The 17,016-nt window shown below is 45.7% G+C and overlaps 1 protein-coding gene across 2 annotated transcripts in view; it reads left to right on the top strand.

Moving 5' to 3' along the window:
- Nucleotides 1-228: 228 nt before the first annotated feature.
- PKNOX2 (PBX/knotted 1 homeobox 2) overlaps nucleotides 229-17,016 on the top strand; it is a 282,247-nt gene continuing 265,459 nt past the window's right edge. Inside the window, exon 1 of one of the 2 annotated variants that reach the window (XM_049654902.1) lies at nucleotides 229-346. The gene's annotated coding sequence lies outside the window, so the exon portion shown is untranslated. Of the gene's footprint in view, nucleotides 347-16,584; nucleotides 16,653-17,016 lie in introns of those variants that run through there. The other variant, XM_049654896.1, reaches the window with a different exon arrangement.

Genomic DNA, 17,016 nt, shown 5'->3' with positions numbered 1-17,016 from the left:
CAGGATATAAAAATAAGATGTGGGTCCCACCAAGCAGATTGTCGTAGATGGTATTATTATACCCAATTGTTTACTGCCTCTCCCTGTGACAGGATTATGCTTATCTGTGCCATTGACATCAGACTTCATCATGTGACTTGCTTTGGCCAATGGAAATTAAGCAGAAGTGATATGTCACTTTTGAGCAGAGGCTTTCGGGAACATTTTGTGGTCCCACACACATTTTCTCTTTTCTTTCTGCCAGGAGAATGGCATGTCCAGAATAAGACCCACATAAAGAGAAAACATGGAGTGGAGCCAGAGGCACAGCCAATATATAACATGATGAGAGATAAACCTTTGTGTGGTGAGTGACTGAGATTCTGTGGTTGTTTATCCTGCAGCATAACTAGCACAAGCTGATGACTAGAGAGAGGATCACAGAGTAGCTGGAGAGACAGCTTATTTCCAACTGAATCACACGGGGTTGGATGCTTTGCTGGATGGAGACACAGATGATTCAGAAGTAGGCTGAAAGAGGGAACAAGTAACTCTTCAGAGAGGAGGCATCAGGAAGGACTTTCTAGGAGAGGTAATAGCTGAGAAGAGTTTTAAAGGTTGAAGAGAAGTTCACCTTGTTAGGGGCTTGGGAGGTTTGTTTCTTCTAATCAGAGAGACCAGCATGTCCAGACATGAAATATGATATGTTTGAGAATTGCCTGTAATGTCCACAACTGTGGGTCAGGATCGGAGTTCTTAATCTTTGAAGCCTATTGACCACTGGCCACTGTGTCAGGTCTCCATATATCCAAGGGATATATGCAGACACTGACATAAAAATGCTTCATTTATTTTGGCCAGAACTTTGGCCCCAGATTATCATCTGTTGTTATATCATGAGAAGCTACTAAGCTGGACTGTATGTGAGCCATAGAGACTCTTTTTCAAAAATTTAATTTTCATTTTAATCAAAGAATATATATGCATAGTTTGGAAATCAGCAGTTGCCTTGCTTCAGCCTTTCACATTCCCATGTTCCATTCTCCAAGGCAGTCAACCTCAACTCTTACAGCTCGTTTGTCATTTGTATATATTGCCATGTTTTTAAATAATATGCTTATATTACTATTTCTTGATTTATTAATTTTAGAAATTATATATTTTATACATGTTTTTAAAAACATTTTTAATGTATATATATTTTTGAGAGAGAGAAACAGAGTGCAAGTGGGGTAGGGGCAGAGAAAGAGGGAAATACAGAATCTGAAGCAGGCTCCAGGCTCTGAACCATCAGCACAGAGCCCAAGGCAGGGCTTGAACCCATTAACCATAAGATCATGACATGAACTGAAGTCGGACGCTTAGCTGACTGAGCCACCCACACGCCCCTCGAAATTATATATTGACTCTCTGTCATGGTAGATGAGAACTTAGTTTCCCCCAATGCCATCCCTGCATGTCCCCTTCATTCTAACTCTCCCAACATAAACTTTTTTTTTGTTAAATTGATGTTTAGTGTTTATATACTAATGATTAGGCAAATATTATTTACTCCTGCATCAAGTAGTGCACTGTGATTATGTGTCCTCTTTTGTACAATTCTTTGTTTTTCCTGGAGTTAATAACTGCCTCCTTTTTTATTGATCTGATGTCCAAATGTGCTTATAATTATTTTTTTCTAATGGTTCAACAACTCTACTACATACCTGGTAATACTATGTTGCATACACTCAAGCTCATCTGTTCAATTTTTCCCCTTACAGTTTTCTCTCTAAGAACCTTTTGTTTCTCTGTTCCAATCTGGATTGGCTGATTTTAGAATTAGGATACTACATAACTATTATTCTGAGGCTTCCCTTTACCATCATTTTGAATATTTCCTTTACTGCCTTCTTGTGTTGGAGTCCCTATTTCCTGAATCTCTGTCTTCTTTATTACATTATCACCTAACTAAATTGCTAACTTCCATTCTCCAATAACTTCTCTCTTTTTTAAAGATTTTATTTTTAAGTAATCTCTACACCTAATGTGGGGCTGAAACTTACAGCCTTGAGATCAAGAGTCACATGCTCTACTGACTGAGCCAGCCTAGAGCCCCTCTCCAATAATTTCTTAAGAATGAGTACTTTAGACGTCATTGTCTTGGGGCTCCTGGGTGGCTCAGTTGGTTAAGCGTCTGACTTCAGCTCAGGTCATGATCTCGCAGTCTGTGAGTTCAAGCCCCGCGTTGGGATCTGTGCTGACAGCTCAGAGCCTGGAGCCTGCTTCAGATTCTGTGTCTCCCTCTCTCTCTGCCCCTCCCCTGCCCATGCTCTTCTCTCTCTGTCTCAAAAATAAATAAAAACATTTTAAAAAATTTAAAAAAAAAAAGTAATTGTCTTGAGTCATTGGCTATCTGGAAATATCTCTACACTACTCTGATGTGTGATTGATAATTTACTTGAGTACAGAATTCTAGATTTAAAAATATTTTCTTTCAGAATTTAGAAGGCGTTTCTCGGTTGTCTTTTAACATGTAATGCTACTTTTGAAGAAGTTTAATAGTCTTATTCTTGTTTCCTTTACCTGTTTCTTTTTCTCCTTAGAAGACTGTAGGAATTTTTACTTATCCCTCCTGATTTAAAATCAGAATAACTGGCTACCTAAGTTGAGTAGGCAGCATGTCAGTCTCATAAAATCACAATGATGATGGTGGTGGGCTTTGGTAGATATCTTTTTTTCATTCTTTGTGCTGGGATAATTAGATTAATGTATTTTATTTCTCTCCTATTATTTAAGTCTCTCTTTTTTGTTTCCCTCTTTGGAAGTATTCCTCAACTTTGTCTTCTAAATCTTATAAGTTTTTGAAAAAAACTTTAGTTATATTTTTAATTTCAGAGAGGCTTTTTTCATTTAATGTTTTTTCTTTTTTATTGTAATCCCCTATTGTTTTTTGGATGCAACCTTTCCTCTTATCTTCTTGAATTGGTGTTATTGCCCTTTTTGAATTTTTTTTTTATTCCTCCTTGCAAAATCTCTATCATGTCAGATCTTTTTTTCTGGTTATATCTGTCTCCTTTTATCAAGTTTGAATCTTTCTTTAAGTATCTTCTGATTCTTGACTATATTTAAGAAGGAGGCACTGAAAGTTGATTTTGGAAACTTATTATGTAAATGGTACAGTTTGTTAACTAGTGGACTTTACATAGGGTGATCAAGTGAAAAGTGAATCTTTTGGGGCACGTGGGTGATTCAGTCGGCTAAGCGTCCGGCTTCAGCTCAGGTCACAATCTCACAGTTCATGGGTTTGAGCCATTGGGCTCTGTGCTGATGGCTCAGAGCCTTGAGCCTGCTTCGGATTCTGTGTCCCCCTCTTTTTCTGCCCCTCGCCTACTTGCACTCTGTTTCTCTCTCTCAAAAATAAATAAGCATTAAAAAAAAAAAAGTAAGTAAGTCTTTTTATTGAGGGAACTTCAAATATCAGTAACTGGAGTTCTCTCTGTAGCTTTTCAGTTGTTCAAAGAATCTTCCAATCTATTGGTTAGTGGTGTGGGGAAGTTGCTAGCAAGGCCAGAGAAAGGGCTAAAGGTCACACAGTTTAGCATGCAGATCTCCCTTAATTCATTCACCCTCCACCATACTTGGTGTTCCCAACTCCAATATTGTTCTTACTCAGTTCCTCCAAAGAAAAGTCTCATTTGCTGGAGGGTAAAGAAATATAGCTTACTGGCTGTGTGGGGAGAGTGGAAACCCCTTTTATAAACAGAGCTCCTACCAATGCCTCCTGTCCATTTGGGTGTCTGGCCCCAGGACCATGGTGCTTAGAGCCTCTGAGGGCTGAACCTTTCAGGGCTCTGCAGAGTGAATCAGTTCCCACTGTAGGCCCTTGGCTTGTGACTTTACTCTTTCTGTGGATCCAATACCAATCTTCCCTCTTTGTTTTGTTTAAAAAACTAATTGTGGGGGCTCCTGGGTGGCTCAGTCATTAAGTAACCTTCTCTTGATCTCGGCCCAGGTCATGATCTCACAGGTCCTGAATTTGAGTCCCATATAAGGCTCTATGCTGACAGTGCAGAGCCTGCTTGGGATTCTCTCTGCCCCTCCACCATCTCAAAATAAATAAATAAACTTTAAAAAAAGAAAACAAAAGCTAAAACTAAAACTAAAACTAATTGTGAAACTCTTTAGCCCACTGTTTTTTTTTCTCTGTCATTCTTGTCCTTGGTTGATGCCTTTGTCATTTCTAGAAGTTGAATGGTGACTTCTGTGGGGTGATAGCCACTAAGCTATAGAAGAATATGGGTGGGTGACTGGGTGTCATTTTGGGTCTCACAGCTCCCTGGGCTCTCCTCAGTTTCCCTTGTAGGCTCCTCAGCTTTGTGTTGTCCCTTAAATATTGGTGTTCCTCAGGCTTCTGCCCCACAAAAACCCATTCTGTTAGCATAAGCTGAAGATTAGGGGCAGGTCCAAGGTCAGTTCTGTGGCCCCCTTTCTCTGAGCCCACATCCTAGTTTTGGCTCCTGAACTAGAGAGGAGGAAGCAGGGAAGACAGAGAAGGCAGGGCCAGCCTCTGCCAACTGCTCGAGAACCCTGGGCCTCACCTCATCTCAATGCCTGTCTGGCCTTCAGATGGTTTCCCTGACCCCAAACAGACTCCTAGTCTGGCCCAATTATACCAGCCTCGTGGGAAGGCAGAGATGTAGAGAACACCCCCTTTTCCTGGTCCACTTCTGTCACTCATTCCAAAATGAATCAGGCACCATTCTAGAAGTTGGAATTATACTTATGAGTAAAGCAGACTGGATCCTACCTGGATCTTATAATCTAGTCCCAGGAAAGATAACAACAATAACGGCAAAAGAAACATACCGCACTGCATAGTACAGATGTCCTGTTGGGTCACTGCTGAGCTCTTGTTCCTTAGGCCTAGAACTGGAGGGGTAGAGGAGGTCATGGATGCAGCAGGGAACTTTTGAATAGATGGCTAATACACATGATGCTATTTCGTGCCTCCATGTCATTTTACACATGTGTTTTCCACCTACATTGACTTTCATCTCTTGTCATTTTGGTCAATTCTACTTGTTCTACTTGTTATTCTATTTGTTCAGTAATCCCTTCCTCTGCAAAGTCTTCCTGACCCACCCACCCCACATTAGCTACACACTCCTCTCTACCCCTCCCTCCCTTGTATAATCAACAGCTTCCTGAGTTGGATACTGCTTCCGGAGCTAAAGGCACAAGATGAGTGAAACTCTGGGCAGTGTGTGGGAACATGCCAACTTGGGTTGAGTGCTGGCTTTCCCACATACTATCTTTGGCCTTGAGCAAGTGAATTAACCTTTCTAAGCCTCAATCTTCCTATCTGTAAAATGAGGATAATAAGATATGCCATGAAGTGTTATGGTGGATATAAAATGACTATAAAGTGCCTATTGGGAGCCTATAATTAGCACTTAAATATTGGTTCCTTCCCTTTCTCCTTTCAAGGAGCTTCCAGTCTAATGAGAGAATGACAGGCAAATCAGTAAGTGCAGCGATTTGTCATAGGTGCTGTGATAATGGACACTGAATTACATGCCACTGATTTATGAGACTGCCTCTCTGTCTCTCCCACTAGACTAGGAGCTCCTTGAGAGCAGGGCCACGTGATTCTGTGCCCCCTGCTACCCAGCTCGGTGTCTGATACGCAGTAGCTGCTCCATTCAAGTTTCGGTAAATGAAATGGGAATGACTCCTCCCTCTATCTGATCCTGGTTTGATGCTGGTTAGAGCAATGCCCAGCATTGCCTTTTTTTTTTAACCCCCCCTTCACCCCCCCACGCTGCTGTTCCTAGCTCAAAGAAGGGAAAATTATAGTTTCTCAGCCATCTGGGGTGAAAAATCTATCTTCACTAGAGACTAATTTTTCCAAACGTCATCAGAGTGTGGGACACGAGCATACCCCACCCCTCTTGGGTAGTGGAATGAGTGAACACCGAAACGAGGACTCATCCAGTGCCCTCCTGTGGGACCAGCCTCTCTCAGGCCCCTTCTCTCTGAGCATGCAGACAGGCAGACCTCCACCAGCTTATCCATCCTCTTCAAATGAGTCTGTCTCCCAAGAACCAAACATTTTCTCTCCCTGGCCCTGACTTGAAATGAAACGACTTAGCCCACAGACAGTTTTATGGTCCCTCGCTTTCCATTCCTCTTGCTGAGCCCTCACGCTGGTTAGAGCCCAGCCCAGGCTCTGATTTATACAGCTCTCCCAGGCCCCTGTTGGATTCGGAGTCTGGAACAATAAGACAAGGCTATCCATCACCCCTCTGCTCAGATCTCCCTGGACTCATTGGGAAGGAAGGAGGGGTGGGTGGCAGTGAAGACAGCCTTAGGGGTCCTGCCCAGAGAGCATTTGTCACGTTGATCGAAAGTGCAGGGCGGGAGTGGGGCGGGGGAGTGGAGGCTTTTTATCTCGCCCAAGCCTACACTGTAGACAACAGGGATAAAGTAGAGCAGGGACAGGGGTGAGAACACACATGGGGGAGGAATGTAATGGAATTTGGCTCAGAAGTCTGATGGGGACCACGGATGCCACCCCCACCTGCTCCAACTCCTGAGCGCAGTAACCACTGGTCCAGCTATGTTTGGTCACCACCAGGTTCTCCTCTCTGTGCCACGTTGTGCCCCAGCACCTGGCACAGTGCCTAGCGTGTAGTAGGCATGCAGAAAAGATATGTTTGCTGACCGACTAAGCTTTCCTCTCCTCCTTACTCACTTACCAGATCTCAGGGTCAAAGGCTATTCAAAGAAATCTTTACACACGTATGCATGCTGTCTCTGTGGTTCTGTGATGTGTGGATGTGCATGCTGCATGAACATCTGTATGTGTATGCTGCACACATGTTCACATGAGTCCGTGTATGAGTAAGAACTTTCTGAGAGTCAGGGTTCTGAAATTCTAGAGTGGGTGACCCAAAGGAAACTGTGGCTTTGGCTTCTGTGAAACATTTAATTATTATTATTTTTTTTTTGATATAATTTATTGTCAAATTGGTTTTCATACAACACCCGGTGCTCATCCTAATAAGTGCTCTTACGCCTGGGACTGGAAGAGGTGCCACTCCGTCAGGAAGGAAGGGAATGAATGGGTTGGGTAACCTCCCTAAAGGCTTTCTGGGCTTTCTGATCCCTGGTCAGCCAAAGAAGAAAGGGAGCTATTACATAGTTATCATCCGTAAACAACTTGAAATAGTTCTTGCTCCCAGGAACCCTACCCTTTGGACTTGGGGATCACTTCCTAGGAAACAAATTGTGATGGGGTTAGGAGCCAGAGGTTTGAGGATGGTGACTCCCTCTGCCGCTATCTATGCAGAGGGAAGGCTACAAAGCATTGTATGTGCCACTTAGGGCAGTGTGCAAAGATCCTAGGGAGAGCATTTTGGTTATCAGCAAATTAGAGGCTTTGTTCAGAGCCAGGAAAAGAAAATCCGACGACTAAATCTAGGAGCTGATGAAAAGAGAATTCAAGGGCTATGGTGCTGTGGCACTGTGGCACGCCGTTGTGGCTTTGTAGTGTCGCCATTGTGGCTTTGTAGTGTCTTTTGATTTTAGTGCTACTAAAGCAATAACATGTAATGGCCTGAGCATTGCTGCCTCCCAGTGCCTGGGAAGTTAGATGACCTGAGGAGAAGCCAAGGGTGGCTAATGAGTCATTAAGAGTCTTTATCAAATTAGGATTATAATCCATCTCAACATGCAGAGGAAAATGTTTCAAATTATCTACTTTCTTAATTGCAACTCAAAGATTTGGCAGGAAATTATCATGAGAGATAATGTCTGGAAATTGACGGATTGTGCTGATGTGTATCTAAGCTTCCATAACTGTAATAGCTGGAGAATTCATCCACACATACTTACACTGATACTTGTACTCATAAATACTTCTGCTGTACATATTGGTTCAGACAGACAGGCACACACACACACACACACACACACACTCACACACACACACCATTATGTCTGTGTGCAGTGGATCAAGCCATCAGCATTCACACAGGCTGAGGTTCCTACCGAATGCTTGGAGATATAAGAAAATCATTTAATCCTTGCCTTTGAGAAGTTCAGAATCGTGTTGGGGAGCTAATGTATACATATTTGAAATTTAAGAACATGTACAAAGCAGCATTCAGGTGTATGCTACAATAGTGGAAATGTGAGCCCACAAATCCAGAAGGATGTAGGACATGAGTGTCTAAATTAAGTAGAGTTTCTGGAATGGTTGAGTTTTGACTTGAGTGTTGACATTCCCAACTGTGCATTACGAGAGCAGCCAATGGGGATCCAGGCAGAAGCCATGCTGAGTCTGTCAAGAGCACCTGTGGCCAAGAAGTGACACAGCATGTTTGCAAAGTCTCCAGGGAAGGGTGGGGCTGGATGACAAACCCTGGTTTGGTTAGACAATGCAAGTGGACTCTTCACTTGCCCCATTAAGTCAGGAAAGATTTGAGGTTGACCTATCCTTCCCCTCCTGCCCGGTCTCAGTTTCTCTGCCTATAGAACAGTGTGATCTGAAGACAGAGTTAGGCTTTCCTACATCTCCCTTGGTTGCTGAAAACCTGAGATCTCTGAGTTCAGGGATTGTGCTTTACTCCTCTTTATAGCCCGAGGACCTAGCATGGGCCTGGCCAGCCTAGATGCTGGATGGGAGTCCACCTCCTGGTACATTTCTTAAAGGCTGTCAGTGTATGCACAGTGAATGAGTGAACCCGTGAATGAATGAGTGAATGAGAGCCTGAACGGTGATGCTTATGAGGAAGCAGTGCGGCATAGTGGTTCCAGGTATGGGTTGTGGAGGCAGCCTGCCTGAGTCTACACACTTGTCACTTGGTGACAAGTTACTCCCTTTATCTAAGCCCCATGGGGATGCCATGGGAATGTGATTAGGCAGTGCATGTTGAGCACTTAGCTTAGAGTGTGGCACTGAGCAAATCATCAATATATATTAGCTATTATTATTGTTGGTGCTTTGTTTTATCCTTCCTTGCTAAGCGAACCATGCTTCCCGTGCTGGGTAAGTTGGGTATCTTGTTCCTTCATTTGATCACTCTTTTTCACTGCCCTCCGTGGAACTGCCCTGTGTCCTTCTGCTTATACACTGGACCATCTCCTCCCTGTCTCCAGGGATGAACCCAACCAGCATTTGTTGCCTCTGATGCTGCGTCCAATCTCTAAGCTTCCCTGAGCTGAGGATTTTGCATGGCCAAGTTCCCAACTCTATTCTGGCAGCTGGACCTACAGCAGCCAGAATAGAGTTGGGAACTTGGCCATGCAAAATCCTCAGCTCAGGGAAGCTTAGAGATTGGACGCAGCATCAGAGGCAACAAATGCTGGTTGGGTTCATCCCTGGAGACAGGGAGGAGATGGTCCAGTGTATAAGCAGAAGGACACAGGGCAGTTCCACGAGAGGAGGTGATGGTGAAGTGGTAAGAATGCAAATAGAGCCAAGGGAGAGCCATCGTCATAGCAGGGGCAACAGGTGTGAAGGTGATGAGGTAGCTGAAGGAGATGGGGATGAGGGGTCAGTACAGGTCTTCAAGGGGCAGTCTTTGTTTTGGAGAGAGTAGACATTTCAAGACTGCATGTAACTCTGTGGGTGGAGGAGGGGTGGTCCTAGCAACTTCAAGGGTCTGAGGGAGGAGCCACTGAATGTCCTGTTGGCCTTCCCCCACTCCAGCCCCCCTCAGCTGGTCCTGTGTGGTGAGATGCAGAGTAGATTGGAGAGCCGGTGAGCCAGATGATACATGATAAATGGTAAAGGTTTCAGCATCCAAACATAGTTTATACCAAGACAAAAACGAAGCCCAGAGGAGAGACTTCAATAACAATAGAATACAAGTCACAGAGTAATTTAAAAATTTTTGGCAGTCCCATTAAAATGGTAAAAGAAACAGGTGAAAATATCTTTAATAGCCTATTTTAATTTAATTCGATAAATCCAAACTAATATCGATTCAATACATATAAAATGATTATTAATGAAATATTTTACATTTTTCATACGAAGTCTTCTAAATCCATGATTATACTTGTGGCACATCTCAATTTGGACCATTTGGACCATCGGAACATTCCAAGTACTCAGAAGCTACTTGTGGCTAGTGGCCACTGTGGGGGGGACAGCAAAGGTTTATACCTTCCTTTCTCAAAGTTTTGTGGCCAAACTCTTGGGATGCCATTTCCCACAAGTGGCTCTTTTTGGAACTCATAGCATTTTACAATCTAAATATTCTCTTTCTCAGTTCTGTCAGACTGGCTGTGATACTGCCCATCCCTTGCTAGAAACTGGAAAGAGCTGCAGAATCACTTACAACTCTTCTCTTTCCTTTCCTGCTTCCCACGGAGCCTCTCATCTGGAGTTAGGGCTGGGTAGCTTGAGACAGAGGGACAGAGGCAGAGACAGACAGACACACAAGGAGAAAGAGTTGGGGGGGGCAGTGCCTGAAGAAACTTCCCATATGTACATCACTACCATAAGAAAGGTGGGGTTTTTGGAACGGCTTTAGGGACTATATTGCTCCTATATTAGAGAAGCCAGTTAGAGACATGACCCAATTAATTGCCTATTGTGTGCCCAGAGGACAGGTTGCATCCCTCATGCTCCAGAGGGTGGGAGTGAAATGGGGGAGTGGAGAGGCTTTTCCAGGGTCAGAAAAGTGAATCAGATATGGGCAAGGAGCCTAGACATCCCAACTTCCACCTCACAGCAGAATGCAGGAGCCCCACCTTTTGGGAGACATATAGTGTCTGCATTTGCACATTGTACAGGTCCCCCAGCCCATCTCTAAGGGGTGTGCCCCCATGCATTTAATCAGGAGCAGAATCTTCTTGGCTTGGCCCTAGCCCCCCCGCCCCCAGTACCCCAGTCCCACCTGGTTCCAGGGTCAGGAAGGAGGCCTTACGAGAAGAGTAAGCACCCCTTCCTCCCTTTCTTTGCTCCCATTATCTGTGTTTACAGCCCTCGGAGCCTGTCACAGTATTCTCAGTAAACAATATCTGCCTTCCTCAGGCCAATTAAATAAGCACTATAATAAAGGCACAGGCAAGTGCAGTGGAGGCCCTGGGTAAGGGCTATTAAATCTAATGGCTCCATTTGTTAGAGAGCCTCCCATGTGCCGGGGACTGTGCTGAGCTCTGCCTTCATTATTTTATCTAATCTCCACGGGCTCATGAGCTGGATACTGTTATCATCCTCATTTCACAAAGGCAGAAGCTGAGACTCGGACAATGTCCGTGACTTCCCAGATACGTGGCTTTTTCGTGATAGGGTGAAGATTCAAGCCAGGGCCATGTGGACTCCAAAGCTGCTGTTCTTTCCTGGGGGAGCCAAGGAAGTTTTGAAAAGAGGTGGTATTTCAGCTAACTCTCAACATCAGGTGGGATTTTGGTGGGTAGGGAAAGGGGGAAGTAAAATTCAAGGCTGAGGGGAGAGTGTGAGCAGGTGCAGGGAGGGCCAAGAGGGCACTGGCTGTCTCGCCATCCATGAGCCCCAGGGCTGGCCAAAATGGAAGTGCCCAAACCTCTCAATTGCAGTGGGTTTTTTCTTTTTAATTAATAAGCTTTAGAGCAGTTTTTGGTTCACAGCAAAATTGAGCAGAGTACAGGATTTCTCACATACTCCCTGTCCCCCCCCCAACCCCACCCACCATGTACAGCCTCCCCCATTAGCAACATCCCCCACCTGTATGGAATATTTGTTATAATTGATAAACCTGTATTGACACATCACTACCCATAGTTCATGTGGGTTCACTCTTGGAGCTGTACATCCTGTGGATTTGGACAAATGTATGACATGTATCCACCATTATAGTATCATATAGAGTACTTGACTGAGCTAAAAATCCTCTGTGCTCTGCCTGTTTATCCCCACCTCCACCCCCAACCAACCCTGGCAACCACTGATCCTTTACGATCCCCATAGTTTTGCCTTTTATGGAATGCCACATAGCTGGAATCCTATATTATGTGGCCTTTTCAGATCGGCTTCTTTCACTGAGTGATACGCCTTTAAAGTTCCACCATGTCTTCTCACGGCTTGATAGCTTATTTCCTTTATAGTGCTGAATAATATTCTATTGTCTGGACGTACCACAGTTTATTTATCCATTCACCTACTGACGGACATCTTGGTTGTTTCCAAGATTTGGTAATTATGAATGAAGATGCTGTAAACATCTGTGTGCAGGTTTTTGTGTGGACGTAAGTTTTAAATTCATTTGAGTAAATACTAAGTGTCATTGCTGGATCATATGATAAGAGTACGTTAAGTTTGGTAAGAAACTTACAGCATGTTCCAAAGTAGCTATATTGTCCTGTATTCCCACCTGCAGTGAAGGAGGGTTCCTGCTGCTCTACATCCTTGCCAACATTTGGTGTTGTCAGCGTTTTGGATTTTGGCCATTCTAATAGGTGTTAATGATACCTTATTGTTTTAATTTACGATTCCCTAATGACAAATGATGTTGAGCCTCTTTTCATATGCTTACTTGCCATCTGTATATCTGTGCATCTGTTGTCTGTTCAGATCTTTTGCCCGTTTTTCATCTGGGTTGTTTGTTCACTTAATGTTGAATTTTAAGAGTTCTTTATATTTTGGGGGTAACAGGCCTTTATCAGATGTGTCTCTTCCAAATATTTTCTCCCATTCTGTGGCTTGTCTTTTCATTCTCTTCATGCAGCAGCTTTTAAAATATAGATTCCTAGGCCCTTATCCAGATCAACTGGTTCCAGGATTGGAAACCAGGAACCCAGAACTATAGAGAAGTTCCACAAAGATTCTTATGCAGGAAGTCCACGGGCCAGCACTGAGAACCATTGAAGGTGGTGATGGGGAGATGTAGGCAGGAATACAGGAGATTAGCCTGAAAAGTAGATCACAGCCAGATGAGGAGGTGGAACTTGAGTGCCATGCTAAGGAATGTGGCATTCAAGTCTCTACTTTTAATTATAAGGTCCAACAAACATTTTAGGCTAAATATTAGAGGCAGTGGTTTCTTGAGGGGAAACCAGGGTATGATCCAACCTTTGTTTTAGGAAGAACACCCTGGTGATAGTATATAGGAAGTGCTAGGGATGTTGGTGACATTAGGCCAATTAGGAAATCATCAAAATATTTGTATTCCAGGTGACTGGAATTCGCATTCCGGGTGATAAGGCCCTCAAGTGGGATGGGGAAACAATGGAGAAAGAAGTTCCATTCAAGTCAACTCAGCAAGTAGTTCTTTAATATGTTTTGTGGACTAAGCACCGTACCAAGGTTCTAAGGATTCTAAGATGAAATAGGTATTGTCCCCAATGTCAAAGAACTCAAAGAAAAGAATTAAGTTGAGAATAGAGGGAACTGGTGTATGGACAGTGTTGTGGACTGAATTGTGTCTCCCCCTAAATTCACATGTTGATGCTCTAACTCCCAATGTGACTATAATTGGAGATAGGGGCTTTAAGGAGGTAATGAAAGTTAAAGGAAGTCATAAGGGTGGGTCTCTAATCCAATACAAATGGTGCACTTAGAAGAGAAAGACACCAGACATTGCTATCTCTCTGGTGCACACAGAGGAAAGGCCATGTAAGGACAAAGCAAGAAGGTGCCATCTGCAAGCCAGGAAGAGAGATCTCACCAGGAACCAATCCCGCTGGCACCTTGATCTTGGACTTCCAGTCTCCAGAAGTGCGAGAAAGTAGCTATCTGTTGTGTGGGCCACCTGCTCTGTAGCACTTTGTTATGGCAGCCTGAGCAGACTAACACAGACAAGTTTAAGTTTTATTCATGGGCTGATATTGACAGGACTCAGTTAGGCCATTGACGATACATGTCTACAGCTCAGAGGAGACAACGCGGGCCAGTATGAACTGCTTATCCTAAAGACAAATCACGTGCACACAGAGTGAGCAAAGGGCCCAGAACCAAGCCGTAGGAACTGCCAACATTTAAGAGTGATGACTAGGATTGGTAGGAACTCCTGTTTGGTCCTAATGCTGCTGTGTTGGTGACTTACATGACGTGTGTGCCTCTCTCCATCCTCCTTTTCATCCTCAGGAGGATTATGGGGGAGAGACTGCACAGTATGTGAAATGAGTTCTACAGACTTAGTTTTCACTCTGTCCCATCTCTACTCACTGACAGAGCCAACATTTAGATGTGGAACGCCTGGAATTTGACATATTGGTGATTTATTTGTTCTTTAAGTATTTACTGGCTTGTGTCATCTGTTGAATTCTTGTATGATTATTGTTTCCTGTTTTATGTACTGGTGCTTTGCCTGCTTCAACTGGAATGAACGCTCCTCGAGGACAGGGGCTGTGACTGGAACTTCTTTGCTTCTGCTCTTTATCCTTAGCCCTGGCACACAGCCGAGCTTCCGGTGGGCGAAGGACAAATATTTGCTTTGAATGATTGTGGGAAGGATGGTTACATTTAGGTAATCATTTTTTAAGCTTTTGCAAATTACAAATGTAGTTAAAGCGAGATACATTTATTTTAAATTACAACGTTCAGTTTAAAGCATCCAAAGGGTATTAGTAGAAATCACGGTATTTTTAAAAAGACTCCAAACATTAACAGCTCATGGCAATGGATCTCCTGTTTCCAGAAAGAGTTGGGTGCAGAACTAGATTTCAGAAAATGAGGGGTGTGACAAGTGTGAATCAGTGATGCATGGCTGTTGCCTGCAGTACTATTTATGGCTCACTGACACCTCTCTGATGGGGTTAAGTATTTACATTCAGCCTGATTCTCCCCTCTGACTCGGCAAGCTTTGGCAACTCACTGTGAGCCCTGAGAAAGAGAGAAAACCCTCCCTCCAGGGGTCCCGGGCAGGGGCAAATGGATCTCCCCTCCCCCTCCTGTGTCTGAAGAGGGCTTCCCTCTGAGAGTTTATGGCAGCCTGACCTCCAGCCTCTGGGTTGGAGAATCTGGCCGCTTCTGTACTACATAAAAAGGGCAAGTGCATTCATTATTATTATATTATTATACAATGTATAATATATAATAGCGATTATGCTGTCAGCAGCCAGAGTCTCTGACCACAGATCAGAGGCTGGGGTGACATAAATCCACCTAGTGAAGTCTTTGGAGGTTCTACGTGAAGGTGAGAGGATTCAACTCCATCTATAAAGGGGGCTCTCAGTGAAGACTGTCTTCCACAAGCAACTTTGGAGGTTGAATTTGAGGGGTACCGGGACGATCTGGACAAACAGTATTTAGTGTATCGGGGATGTGGCGCAGAAAAGGTCTCAACTGCCCCTTCGGAGCCATGGAATGCTAATAGCTCTCATCCTTGCCCCTGATGGAGGCAAATGAGGAGTGGCCCAGAGGCCTGGAAAGAGCGAAGGGGCAGCCTTCAACTTCTTGGGTCAGATTCCTTACTGCAAACCTGGCCTGCTTGGGTTTCACTTTCTGCTTTCCTTGCTTCCATCAGTGTCTTTGTCTAGGCTTTATCCAGGCCCCCTGCCTGCTCTGGGGTCAGAGGATCAATCCCTGCCTGACTGGCTGAAATGGCTCCTCTATGGGGAGGGAGGAGCAAATTTCAGGGGGGAAGGGGTTCTCCTTTCCCTTTATGCAAAGGGCCATGTGCTGCACTGTAGAAGCAAGCGAGCCTGCATCTGTAGGTGGCTGGGTGCCCACCCCTGGCCCTTAGTGGCCCGGTAATCTTTGTGGAATGAAAAAAGCACACGTATGTATGAGGCCGGGTGCTCGCACTGGTCTTCTCAGAAGGCGCCAATGTGTATTTCCTCCCTGAAGCCACCCTAGCAGGTCCAGACTCAAACAGCCCAGCTGGTCTCTCCCTTTATATTACACCACCCGACCCCCAGAACTCTGGGGACTTTTTAGAATGAAAATAGCAGTGGCTTAGAATAGGCTTGCCAGGCATTTGCAAAGAGGTGATTTAGTGACAAAGCCTCTACACCCTTTTATCTCTCCCTCTGCCCCACCCCGTTACAGTCTCCCCCTCGGTGAGCCAAACGCCCCGGGAAGCCCACAGCAGAAAAAGCTCTTGAGAATAGGAATAACTAACCAGAGTGTCATCTGAGCACCTTTTCTGGGGCCAGGGTAATGAGAATTATTCAAATGCAATCATAAAAATGAGGCCATCAGGCAGGCACGGGGTGGGAGTGGTGGGGGGGAGGGGAGGAGTGGTGGTGGAGGGAAGGATTCCTCGCCAGCTTTAAGTTTCAAGACTTCGGGGGAGTTCTCTCGGGGTGCACGGAAAATTTCCCCTCCTCTCCATCCCTTGAGCCCAGGAAGCCGTGCAAGGCGGCCTCTGTGGCCCCCCTCTGTGGGGGCGGGGGCGGTGTCGCCAGTCGCGAGGGGGTCCGCCGCGTCCCTCGCTCAACGGCGGGCTCGCCGTCCTCGGCTTCCTCTCCGGCGCCTTTCTGCCTCCCGCCAGCAGGAGCGGGCCCGCGCCGACGTCTCAGAAAAGCCTCCAGTAGAGGGAGACACTCCAGCTGCGGCTCGGACTTGGAAGCGCCGGGCCGGGAGTGGGTGGGGGCGAGGGGGGTGGGGAGAGAGGGGGAGTGGGGCGAGGGGAGGTGTGTGGAGGGGGGGGGGGGCTCCGGGGGGCGGGTCCCTGTGCCGCTGACGTCCCGAGCAGTGCTGGGAAGTATAGGCTGTGTTGTCACGCCGGTGTCAGTCTGATGAAGATTGGCATCAGGTAAGCTGTCATTCATTTCCATGTCAGAGACGCTTTTGCAGGCGGCGGCGGCGCGGCGGCGGCGGCTGCTGCTGCTGCGGGCGGCTGCCTCAGAGCGCGTGTGTTTTATTCCAGTCCCCAAGCCAGAGTATTATTCATTGCGACAGGGCAAGGAGGAGAGAGGGAGAGAGGGAGGCAGCAGGGAGGAGAGAGAGGGAGGCAGCAGGGAGGAGGGAGGCAGGGAGCAGAGAGGGACGGCGGGAGCGTGCAGAGAGAAGCTGGGGAAGCGCCGGGAGAGCGCGGAGCGAAGCAGCGCGAGTGGCGCCGAGGCCGGGGAAGGAGGCGGCCTGAGCCGCGCGGCCCGCCCGAGCCCCGGCCCGGCCCG

The sequence above is a fragment of the Panthera uncia genome, chromosome D1 (genome assembly GCF_023721935.1).
Source record: "Panthera uncia isolate 11264 chromosome D1, Puncia_PCG_1.0, whole genome shotgun sequence".
Lineage (NCBI taxonomy): Eukaryota > Metazoa > Chordata > Mammalia > Carnivora > Felidae > Panthera > Panthera uncia.
The sequence above is the reverse complement of the archived record's forward strand: the minus strand, read 5'-3'. Positions and strand labels throughout refer to the sequence as shown.